Source organism: Arvicola amphibius, chromosome 11 (genome assembly GCF_903992535.2).
Source record: "Arvicola amphibius chromosome 11, mArvAmp1.2, whole genome shotgun sequence".
Lineage (NCBI taxonomy): Eukaryota > Metazoa > Chordata > Mammalia > Rodentia > Cricetidae > Arvicola > Arvicola amphibius.
The window spans coordinates 13,015,016-13,028,247 of record NC_052057.2 but is presented as its reverse complement, the minus strand read 5'-3'; positions in this window follow the sequence as shown (position 1 = coordinate 13,028,247).

Sequence of the window (13,232 nt, the reverse complement as noted above, 5' to 3'; positions counted from 1 at the left end):
ATCTGCTCTGCCAGCTTCTGGGGACCCTGGCAGCTCTCTAGGAATCAATGGGGGTTGAAATGTGTGAGGATTGCTGCATATTTGCATCCACACACAGAGACAGTTATCTTTTGGTTACTTAAAAAACCTTTTCATTTAGAGATTGAAGAGCTCCTCCTCTCCTGCCATGAAAGGTCAAGGACATCACTCTGGAGGATGGAGGGTGTGTGAAACCCTGTGCTTCCCTTCTCCCTGCTTCGTTCTCTGTACTCCCTCCTCTGTACTCCCTCCTCCGTCCCCATTCATTAGACTCCAGAACAGAACAGAACAGAATAGATACAGTGTTTATTTTCAAGGCTGGGAAGAAAGGCAGAAGGTGCTGGAGAGGTGCGTACATGAGGCCTGACAGGCCAGCTCTTTAATCTATCCTTTCAAGATTGTAGTGATCTTCCCAGACCACAGTCACCAAGCAAAAATTGGTTTAGTCATCATGAGGAAAATGGGCTATGTGACTGCTGTACTTTATACTGCATAGTGACTCCAAATGAAAGCGATGCTAATAAATGACCCAATCCAAGAAGAAAGAGAAGGGACAATTTTCCCACTGAAAAGAGCATAAGAAAACTTAGTCAGTGTTACACACTTTTCATCCTGAAATTCTGCTGCTGTGTTGAGGTTTAAAAGGAAGCCTCAAACCAAAGTGATTGCTCCAATTAAGGTTCTTGTGAGGAAGAGGGTTTTGCAGTTCAAAGTCCTACTAATAACTGGTGGTCATATTAAAGTGAGCCATCAGTTGCTGACCTATTAAGGTGTTGTATACTTTGTGGGCAGAAGTAAAACCTATGCTACTGTAACCTTTTCCATGCATCTGTTTGTTCTTCAGTTTGAGGGAAGCTATCATGAAAGTAAACACACACACATACACACCCCTTCCCTGTACATGATCTAAATAATACAACCATTGCTATTTTTGTTTCTGTGGTTCTTTCCTTTCTGTAAAAATCTATTTTTTCTTAAAAAAGAAATATTTAAAGAATCTGTTATTATTATTTTAATTTAATTTAACCTATTTAACTTCTTTTCCATGCACTGAGCCAGCTAGGACTCACAAAGGTAAAAGACTGGGATTGTACCATAGAACAAATCCAAGAGAAGACCCTCCTTGGTTAAGGTAGTGCCCAGGAACAGAGTGTTCTGCCTTGAAGGGTCTCTTCAACCTTGTGTCCCAGCCAAGTCTAAAAGACAGCATCTCTCAGTGGGCAGCAGTAACTGTCCTGCCAGGTGACACTGAAAGCCAGGGAAACACAGAGGCAGCGAGAGCTCTTCACTGATTTGATACGGTACTTTCTGGCTACAGGGGTGGCCACAGCCTAACTTCAGAACTGCCTGTTAGGTGAGGAAAGGGTGCTCTTTTCAAGTCCTTTCTAGTTTGGGGTTGGAACGATGGCTCAGGGTTCCTCTCCAGGCACCAGGAACACATGTGGTACCCAGACAAAATACATGCAGGCAAAACAGTCACACACATACAGAAAGGGGTGGGGGGGGGGTCACTTGGTTTGTATGAAAGTTGTTTTAAGGTCTTGGTACTTTCTGTTGTCACACAGCAAATAACCATATCTGTGACAAGCCTTGGCATGAGGTTAGAGGGGAAGGCAACATTGGAGATGGGGCTGCTGGAGTTGCTGATATTTTAGCATAGGAGCTACTGAAGTGAGTTCATGCTTTGTATTTTTATCACTCATATATGTCATTCCCTATTTAAAAGGAAGAAAAAGAAGAAAGGAAGAGAGAGAAGGAGAGAGAGAAAACCCTGAAGAGAGTCCTGCTGGGGGCCGCTGAGGCTAACAGTTCTGTGCCCTCTACTTTCCTTCTTCCTCTCCCACCTGAAGGGTTCAGAAGATGTGCAAGAATGCAGAACATTTCAAGCAGCTGTAAGAATCTCCATTCTTGGTCATTCCTAAGCAGTGACCCGTTGGGGATGCGTGTTAAGGAGCCTTCATCAGCATTTTCCAGATTGAACCCTCCAGCTCCCATGGCCATGTAGATCTCAGCCAGCACTCTCATACAGGCCTGGGCCAGCTGCCCAGGGTGGCACCACCCACAGGATGCTGGGCCCTCCCATATCAATCAGCAATCAAAAATTGCCCCCACAGACATGTCCACAGAGCATCTGATTGAGGCAATTCCTCAATAGAGGTTCCCTTTTCTCAGGCGTGTCAACTGGAAGCCAAGACTGCATCTCAGGGTTCTGTACACAAGTCATCAGAAAAACAAGTGCTGTAAAGTGCAGAGAGAAGACAGACCCTGGACAGAGATGGAGGAAGTCGGGAGGTGGGGGATGCTCTTACCACAACAAATGCAGAGCCCTGCAGGCTCCACCCAGTTCTTCAGACCCGCACACTCATTGGCCTATGCTTGGAGGAATAAACTTTACCAGCTGAAGATAAACGTGATAAGTGCCTTGAAAGCAGGAACTAACTGAGTTGGCCTTATTTTACCGCTGAATATTCCTATGACCTAAGGCCCAACGCAGCACTCGGTAAATAGAAGGTGCTTAGGAAACACTGTGGCCCAATTAACTGATTATTTCATAAATTGTGTGCTATGTCAAAAGGTGTCTTATTGGCATGGTCTATGCTGAAGACAGTAATTGTAAATAAAAACTTTTTAAAATGTCTTTTTGTACATAGTTCATGCTGAACAAGAGATGCACCACAGAGGCCCAGCCAGACAATTCCATTTTTGTATTTGCTCACTATTTTCCATACAATAGTTAACATTTTAGAGCATACGTTAGATATATACCAACTTTCGTGGCAATGCTGGTTCTATTTGTCAAAAGATGACTTCATGGGTTATTTTGTTTGTTCCCTGAGCTTTGAGGGTGGGGGCCCAGTGGAGATCCACAACCTGGGCTCTCTCTGCACTCTTCACAGCAGCTCCCAGAGTAGCGTCTCTGAGGATGACTAAACTAGACACAGAAAGGGTTCCGTGCCAGATAACAAGCCTCTCCACTGACACAGTAATTCTAATCAAGCAGAATTGAGAATTAAAAGTCCATGTTTAATGAGTAAAATGCTCCCAGATGATTTTATTGGCCTCCAGAGAGGAAACAGGAAAAGAGACCAAAAAAGCACATGGCCATTCTCTAGGGGGCTGTTTAAATACCTTGTCTTGAGCATCTCCAGGGGAGGAGTGCTGTTTGGTGCAGTTTTCTGAAATGCAGCAGGGTTAGAGAGAGAGGCAGTGGAGGAGGGAAAGCTAAGGTGAGCTCCCACCTGAAAGGCACCAATCTGGGAGTACAGCAGAACATATTTAGAGCTCATTTTGTTGCCTTTTCCCTCCTTTTGGCCAATTGTGTTTGGTTCTGCCATAGGTCTCTCGGCTGGCTATCCAGCCTCCAGCTCCTTGACATCCAGGCATTAGACCAGTCGTTGGTGACAATTCCAACAAGTTCCGTGCCACCATTGCCCCAGCACATCTTGTAGGCAAGACAGTGTTGTGTGATGTTTTTACTCTTTGGCTTTTTGAGTGGCCCACCACCCAGCTCCCAAATAAATCATACAGAGATTTATTCTTAGTTAGGAATGCTCAGCCTTAGCCTGGCTTGTTTCTTGTCAGTTTTTCTTAGCTTAAATTATCCCAACTACCTTTTGCCTCTGGGCTTCTTCCTTTTCTTACTTCTGTGTATCTTACTTTCATTCATTCATACTCCATGGCGGGGTGTGTTGCGTGTGGGCTGGGTGGCCGGCCCCTAGCACACTCCTCTCCTTGTTCTTTTGCTCCTCTTCTTCCTCTTTTCTCTTTCTAGTTATACTCTCTGCCTGCCAGCCCCATATCCTTGCTTCTCCCTTGCTATTGGTCATTCAGCTCTTTGTCAGACCATCAGGCGTTTTAGACAGGCAAAGAATCACAGCTTCACAGAGTTAAATGCAACATAAACAAAAGTCACACACCTTAAAATAATATTCCCCAACAGATTGTAGGTTGAAAGTTTTCTGGCTAGGTTGTTGTTCCATCCCACCACTGATTGGTTACGGAAGACAGACAGTTCAGGCTCCGCATCCTCCATCTCTAGGAGTCCTCACTAGGGCCACGATCATAGATTCAAGGGAGATTCCACTGCACTAGGTTTCCACATCACCTACCAAGCAACCCCCCATTTCCATTCATTTCTCCTGACCCTCTCTCCCTCCATCCCATCCTTCCACCTGATCTCTCCTATTTCCATCCCCACCTGCAAAATCTATTCTATTTCCTCTTCCAAGGGAGATCCATGCATCTCCCCTAGAGACCTCTCTGTGCCTGTGGATTATAGCATGATTATCCTTTATTTTACAGCTAATATACCGTGAGTACATACCGTGTATGTCTTTCTATCTCTGGATTATCTCACTCAGATTTTTTTCTCTAGTTCCAAATTTTTATCCTATTTTTAACTGCTCAGTAATACTCCCTGTGTAAATGTACCACAGTTTCTTTATCCATTCATAAGCAAGCAGGATAAATGAATATCCACACTAGATACACTACTGTGAAGTTTCAGAAGAACAAATATAAAGAGAACATAAAATGAGGGATAAACCACTAGGAAATGAAAAGCCAACTCATATAAGATTTACCATCAGTAATTTGAGGGACTAGCAGATAGAGAATAATTTCTGCAGGGTCCTGTATTTCTAGATTTGAATACAGCATTCTTGTATAAATCCAAGTGAAATAAAATAGTAAAATAGAGCAAACCAAACAAACAAACAAACCCCTCCATGTACTATTCTGAGAAAATTATCTGAGGCTAATTTTTTTTAAAAAAAAGACAATGAACAAATGAGAAAACCATAGGATTCGAGTAAGCTTTTAGGTGGTGCAAAGGCACTTACTTGTAATCACTCAGGAAGAGGAAGGAGTGTGGATGCCCACTGATACGGGTTCACTCCACCTTGATCAAAGGTCAGAGAGTTCAGGCCTATTCTTGCTTCTTCAAGGCTACTAACAGGATGTTTTGACCTAGGACAGTTACTTGATGCTTGGACTATTAAGGTGATTACTTTGTCCCATGCATGGTGGTAAAGATACCCTCATTGGGCTGGGGTTTATAAAGCCTGTGAGAAACAAAGGTGAGCAGGCTCAAGGTTTACTGGGTTGCCCTCCGACTCTTCCTGTGTCGCTGTGTCTTTTCTGTCTCTCTAATTCACACCTTCCCTACCGTGGAACATACAAACCCGCTGAGGCTGGACCCTGACAAAGGAGAATCTCAACCTTGAGCCAGCCTGGCCTATACAGTCAAACTCTGTCTCAAAAGCCAAACAAAAATCTTATGAAATTCATTAATTCCACGATTACTGTGTAATGAGGCCACATTTCATCAGAAGGCTGGAAGGCTCTGGAATAGATACATACATACATATGTACATACACATGTCTGTCTGTCTATCTATCTATCTATCTATCTATCTATCTATCTATCTATCTATCTATCTATATCTATCTATCTACTATCATCTACCTATCATCTATCCATCCATCCATCTATCTATCATTTATCTATTATCTATCTGTCTATCTATCTATCTATCTATCTATCTATCTATCTATCTATCTATCTATCTATGAAGATTGTGCCATAAGCAGAAGGCTGAAGGCTGGGTAAATTTAGAGATAAGCTAAGTACATACTTTTGTGTACATAATTAGAAACTCAAGGGAAAAGAGCACAGCTATAGAAAAAAAAGTATGATAAAAACTTAAGCATGGCAAGATTTTGCACAATTAATAGAATTTAAAAGAAATAAACCATTGTCAGCCCTTATGATAAGTTTATAGACTGTAAATGACCTGAGCATAGTGAGGGTTCTCTTTGGAGTAAGGAAAATGTTCTAATAGATCATAGGCTTGGTTTGCAGAACTCCAAACTCCTACAAATGACAGAATTACATACTTCAAGTAAGTCCATGTCATTCCAATAAGTTTTCTTCATTTTTAAAAAAAGCAATGCAGATAAAAACTATGAGAGAGAAATGTGGGGGGTAGTGAGGAAATGAGGATGCCCTGTTTACGTGCCCAAGAGTTCACTGATACTGTGACAGGAAAGGTTAAGTGTGTGGAGAACTGGCCTGGGGATGGAGTTCATGGCCCAATGCTGGCCTAGTGCACACAAGACCCTGGTTTTCATCCCCAAATCCCCCACCCTAGAAAGAAAAAGGAACTAAAGGAACCAATAAAAATACTTTTTAAGAATACCTCAGTAAACATTCCAAGCAAGGGAGTGGAGAGTACTATTAATGAGCTCCATCTTTATGCCTTTTGTTGTTCATGCTACAGTTAAAGCATAATATCCAAAGTTGGTAAAAATCAGAAGCATAAAAAGTAAAAAAAGAAGCCAGATGTGGTGACATGTCTTCAATCCCAGCACTTGGGAGGGAGGGGCAGGCAGATCTTTGAGTCTGAGGTGATGGTCTACAAAGTGAGTTTCAGGAGAGCTGGAACTACACAGAGAAATCCTATCTCAAAAAAACTAAACCAAACCAAACCAAACCAAACCCAAAACAACAAACTAAAGAAAAGTAAAGCTACCAGGTATGGTGGCACGTATCTTTAACCCCAGCATAGAAGGCAAGGGCAGAGGCAGGTGGATCTCTTGTGTTCTCTTGTGTTCAAGGCCAGCCTGGGCTACAGAGTGAGTTTCAGACCAGCCAGGGATACACATTGAGACTCAGACCAAAAACAAACAAACAAGTAAATAAACAACTATAGAGAGATGGTGGTAAATTATTTAAAGTTCTGGATGTGCAGCCTTGTAGGCAACGAGAGTGGGAGTGAGAGGAAGGTGGAGATATTTCATTACCACCTTTCAAACTATTTCTTTTTCCTCACATGGGTCTGGAGTTCTTTAGTGAAAGAAAGCAAAGGCAGAACACAGATAGCAAAGATACAAAAAAATAAAAAGAAAGTATTTATGTGGCTCCTCCAAGATGCTATCATGTATGAAAATAAATTTCTTGTTTTCAATCCTCAGTTGAGTTCTTAGAAAATACAAATAACACTGGGTGGTGGTGGCGATCGCCTTTAATTCCAGAGGCCTCTAGAGGCAGGTGGATCTCTGTGAGTTAGAGGCCAGCTTGGTCTACAAGAGCCAGTGACAGGACAGCTAGGGCTGTGCAATAGAGAAACTCTGTCTCAAAAAACAAAACAAAATACAAGCACGTGACATTATAAATGTGCAAAGTAGGTTTCTATATAAAGCCTGTAATACCGCCACCTTGTGGTGGCAGAATAGCTATGGAGGAGAACACGTGCATGATACAAGATTTAAAACTTTATGCTGTGTAGTAATGCATGCCTGTTATCACAGCAGCAGGGGGGCAGAAGTAGGTGATGGTTTCAGGTTAAAGGCCAGCGTTGTACATAATGCATTTCAGGCCAATGCAGAGACTCTGTCTCAAAAAATCAAAACCCAATAAAAGATTTAATTGTCCCTTTCTTTGCAATTCCTGTTTCTTCTTAAACATCTATGTAAAACTGACCTATTTATTACATTTCTCTGAAAAGGTGTTTAACTTCAATTTAAATCCCATTTCTGTTCACACACACTCCTGCTCCCAATATCAAGCCTAGGGCAAGTGAGCTACCATTGAGCTACCCTTCAGTTCCCAACAGAAGCATTTTAATAATAAAAGTATAAATCATGTTGTAATTGCAGCACATGATGGGGCAGGTCTGAAGCCAGCTTGGGACATCAGGTGAAGCCTTGTCTCAAAAAACAAAAAAGTAACAGTACAATTAGTTTCTCACTTTTTAGATGTAGTTCTGTGAATTTTACAAGAAAATAGTTGTGAAAACATAACAATTAAAACTTACTTATCCATTCTCCCTGGAGGTCCCATAGGCCCCCTACAGTCATCTGCTTCTGCTTTGCTGCTGCATGGAAACACTGCTCAGTGACTTTCCAGATCATCCTACTACAGCGTGGCATGCAAGTAGCACAGCGTGATGCCTTTGGGCCCGCTGCCTCCACTCACGTGTGTCACTTTCTTCTTACAGGAGAGCGCTAGTCTGTCATGTCGGGGTGCCAACTGCATGAGCGGCCTCGTCAGACCAACTCAAGTAATGGAACTGCAAGTATTCGAGCACTGTTTTATTTTTTTGGCTTAAGATTTATTTACTATGTATACAGCGTTCTGCCTGCATGCCAGGAAAGGGTGTCAATGGTTGGGCACAAGGTATTTTATGTGGAATGTTTTCAATACTCTTGAGCATATTATCTAGGAGTGGGGTTGCTTGGTTGCAAGGTGAAGTGCACAGTTTCCTAAGACACCGCAACACTACGTTCAACACAAGTGGAGCGTGGTAGCCCGTCAGGCATCTTTAGCAGCAGCAAGCCATGTTAATGGCAGGAGGATCTAAACATTTTTTACACATTTCTTGTGTTGGACATCGCTGGGAGGTGGTGGTGGCGCACGCCTCTAATCCCAGCACTCATGAGGCAGAGGCAGGCAGATCTGAGTGAGTTTGAGGTCAGCCTGGTCTACAAAGCAAGTTCCAGGACACCCAGGGCTGCTACACAGAGACTCTCTGTCTTGAAAAAACAAAACAAAACCAAAAACAAACAAAAAACCCAAAAAAGAGGAACATCAGCTAGAAAACACGATATGTATTTTTCTGCTCACATCTTTCATGAGGAGTCTATGCGGCGTTGGTCATTTTAAATTGGTTTTCTAGTTGAGTGTATATATTGCGATTTCACTGATTTCCTGCTTCATTTAAAATGTTCTCTGCCTTAATTTGGAAAATGAAGTTAGTTAGTCCTTGGACAAAGTCTGTAAATATCTTCATTACTTCTCTATGACATCCACAAGAATTTTTTTTTTTTTTTTTTGCATCTGCTCTGTACAAGGAAGCATGGGCTGAAAGCACAGATGATCCCCCAGGGCCACTTGGTTCTGTGACAGCTGGAGCTTCCAAGCGCCATTCAAACAGTCCTGTACATGTCACTTTAAAGCGAGGATAAAGCTTAACACTGAGCCAGCTTATGAAGGAACAAGTGTGGATACAGTGTCAAAGTAGGACAAACTGGATTTGGAGCTTTGAGACAAAACTTGCTGACAACCCCCACCCCCCGCCACTTCCCCATCTCAACTCCACACGGCGACACTTGGGAGCACCTTTATGACCAACTGCTCTCAAAGTTTCCTCTCCAGGGTTCGCCTCCATCCTTGTCTCAACAGTGCCCGACAATCAAGATGAGATTTATTTAAAGGACCAAATCGACATCCCTTTACTAAAAACTCCCAAAGGACCACGTATTCCTCAGCGTAGGTCCGGTCCTTTTCGGCTCTCCTGAGTCCTCCGCTTCCTCCCCACTCTTCCACTTCATGTCTAGACATTAGATCACTGGAGTATGTGCAGGGATGGAGGCTTGGCTGAGTGGTAGAGCACTTGTCAGCAGGTACAAGGCCCTGGTTTGTTTTGCAACCCTAATGAAGACCGGAAAAAAAAATCAAAGAATGTTTTCTGTTCCTGGCAATAGCCTACACTCTTCCTATTATCAGCAATATCACCACCACTCCCTGCCGAGACAGTCTCATGCAGCCTTGGCTGTCCTGGAACTCACCATGTAGACCAGACTGGTCTGGAACTCAAGAGTTCTGTTTGCCTCTGCCTCTAAAGTGCTGGATTAAAGGCATGTATACTCAAATAGAAGAAATTCTGCATGACTCAATTCCTATTTTTGGTAGAGGGTCCTGAATCCAGGGCCTTGTGCATATTAAGCAGTGCTCTATCACTGAAGTACAACTATATTATGTATTTTTTTCTGTTTTACAGAAAGTGGAGGGCAGAGGCTGGCTATAAGAGCACACCTGTAATCCTAGCACTTGGGAGGTGGAGGAAGGTTCTCAATTTGGGATCATTCTTAGTCACAAAGCAAATCCTCATTTAAGAAAAGGGTGGAGGGGCTGGAGAGATGGCTCAGAGGTTAAGAGCATTGCCTGCTCTTCCAAAGGTCCTGAGTTCAATTCCCAGCAACCACATAGTGACTCACAACCATCTGTAATGGGATCTGGTGCCCTCTTCTCGCCAGCGGGCATACACGCAGGCAGAATATTGTATACATAATAAATATTAAAATAAAAAAAAGGGTGGAAAGCCACAGACCTGAAGCAGGAGCAGTGTGCACTGCCGTCCAGGCAGACGTGTAGCTGTGTGGTCAATCGGCACTCCACCATCCATCAGTTTCATACCAACTACCCTCCTTCGTGATTTGGGTTCTCTGTGCCAAATGTATTGTAACAGAAAATTAAAAGGACACTTTAAAAAACTGAATTGTGCCATTAGTTTTAGGACACACAAGGTTGCCTGTTTCATAGCATAGAACCTGGTACTTGTAAAACACACAAGGATCCATTTCCATATCCTGTGAATGCCAGACATCCAGACTGGACATGAAGAAAAGCAAACAAGCAGGCACTTAAAAAGGTATAATGTCTTTTTCCTTCCTAGACTGCAGACGCAGTGAGGCAAAATTTAAAAATTCTAAGTTGAAAAGACTTTTAGGTACTCATGTGAGAAGTTGCGTCATTATCACACACTTTTATTGAGTGCCCATAGAATTCCCGGCACGGCATGTTCATGGTGTTTACATAGCTTTGCTGATATGCTGACCTTGCCCTTAAGGAGCTTACAATCTAGCGGGAGAAAGGCGAGAAACGCAGGTGTGAAAGCAATGAGTGAACGAACAGACACTACAGACTGAAAATTCACCATCAACACAAAACACGTATTGCAAAATGAGTTAATGGGGGGTGGCAAGGATGGTAGATAGCCTTGGCTATATTCCTGACTTCCTGAAGGACATAGATTTAAAATAGGCAAGGACAAGAGTGAAGTTAAAAACCCAGGATACAAATGAGGTAAATTCTCCCTTCCTCCCTGTACCTGGGGCACAAGGACTACAGGGGTAGTGGTAACGGGGAGACAGTTTGCAGGACTCTTAGCACCTCTAACCACAGTGGAGCTGATGACAACAAAGCTACCATGAAGATGACAATCCTGAACTGCTTCAAAGGAGAGTAAAAAAGTTCTGCATCAGTTCTATTACATACATAATGCTTCAGGTTAAATGTTTAAGATGGCTAGAGATGCCACCATGTTAAAGACCAGTAGGCCAGTTATGAAAATACAGATGTGGCAGAGTTACATAGGTGGTGTAGTTCCAATACTGGAAGTTACTGGATTTGTTGAAGACTTCACCTGTTTATGAAGGAAGTACATTGGCAAATCAAAAGGGAAACAGCTAGAGGTAGAAGCTATTCAGAATAACCTGATGGCTATGTTCATGCAGAATTGAACAGAGGCAAAACCCTTAACACTGTAAGAGACGTTATCTAGTACATCCCCACTGACTGTGAGTTAAACTATGGAAACTTTCCAGTATTCTTTGGAGAAAGACTCTTTGTAGTCAAGTTGGAGAGTTAGATAGTGTTACTCTTTCCCCAAACAGTTAAAAGGGAGGCTTGGGATGTAGCTCAGCGGTGTTCAGCATGCTCAACACACATACACCCAAGCACACACACAATAAAATGGCAGCTGTATACTAATGAGAAAGGGCTCAGCGGGAAGGAGAGGCACTGAGGAAACTATCTGGAAGGCAAGTCACTACAGGCTGATTCCACCATAAAATCATGGAGATTATTAGATATTCTTAACAGCTTTTTCAAATTAGGAGTAAAAGCAGACTGGAGGACTCTTTGGGTAAAATTAGCAGCTATAGTCAAAGAGCTACAGGTAGTTTGTCCTCCTTTGTCCTCCTAAGTCTTTCTCCCAGTCAGAGTTGACAACATGATCCAGTGGTATTTATAGGGGGGCATTTGGTGTGTGGTAAGATTGGACAAGGTCATTAGAGCCTCCAAGATGACATGTTTGTGGGCCAGGAAGATACCCAGCAAAAGGACATATATAAGCGCCCTACTTCTTGTCATGTGATTACCAGAGGACAGCAAACACTAGATGCAGCCCCTTGGACCCAAGGTGAATGTCTTTAAAACTTACCCATCCCGATGTATTCAATTATTAAGAGAAAGTAAAAACCAGACTAACACAGCTATCCAGATCAGAAGTTAAACACAGTTATGGAAAATAAGGATACAGGCTTTAAGAGGTCTTTTTTTGGAGAGTGTGTGGGTACATACATGGAGGTCAGAGGCCAACTTTTCAGTCAGTTTTCTCCTTCCACCAAGTGAGTTTCAGAGATCAAATTCAGGTCATCAGGCTTGAAGTTAAGTACCTTTACCCTGTGAGCCATATTACCAGGCCCCAAATTGCTTTACAAAAATTACAAGCAGAAGAACTAAGAGTTTGAAAAAGCTAAGTAACTTGGGCTGGGCAGCATACTTTCAGATATAAGGGAGATGAAATCTGTGAAGAAAAGGCAAGAAACAGAGCAGAGAGAATCAGCAACAAGGGACTGCTGCAGCCCCATGGTGGGAGGCACTTTCCTGTATACTTAGCTGGTCTCGCAAAGCAGAAGCTATTATGCCAGGAAAAAAAAGGCAACTTGATACAGACATTGGGAGCAAAGTTTCTGTTATTTTTAAAGGCCCTGTTATTTTTTATAGCTATTCAAGTTTAATGAAATTTCTAGGTTAAGTCTCCAGGGGAAAACCTGTTAAAAAAAGTTCAGTAGACAACTGCTTCTGATCACAGTGCTCGGCTTTACAGCATTCTCCCCCCCCCCCTCCCTTTTTGGTTTTTTGAGACAGGGTTTCTCTGTAGCTTTGGAGCCTGTCCTGGAACTCCCTCTGTAGACCAGGCTGGCCTCGAACTCATGGAGATCCACCTTCCCCTGCCTCTTGAGTGCTGGGATTAAAGGGGTGCGCCACCACGGCACAGCTACAGCATTCTTTATTAATGAGTTAATGTGCACCACACAGGAAAACACAGTGGCATGTGCCTGTAAGCTCAGCTTCCATGAAGGCTGAGGCATGAAGATGGTTATGAGTAGAGAAAGGAGATAGAGACTTGTCTCAGCAACACGGTAAGAACTCGTTTTTAAAAAGGGTTGCGTTATTGCCACCAATGTGCCCTGTGATTTAGACATCTGTGCAACATCTACCTATGTATTTTAAATAAAGCACACATGAGTACTCGTGTACACACACACGTACACACACACAATCTTTCTCTCGTACATATATTTGCAGTGCTAGGATAATATCCAAGGCTCCTCACATTCCAGGCAAGTGTCATAAAACTGAACTG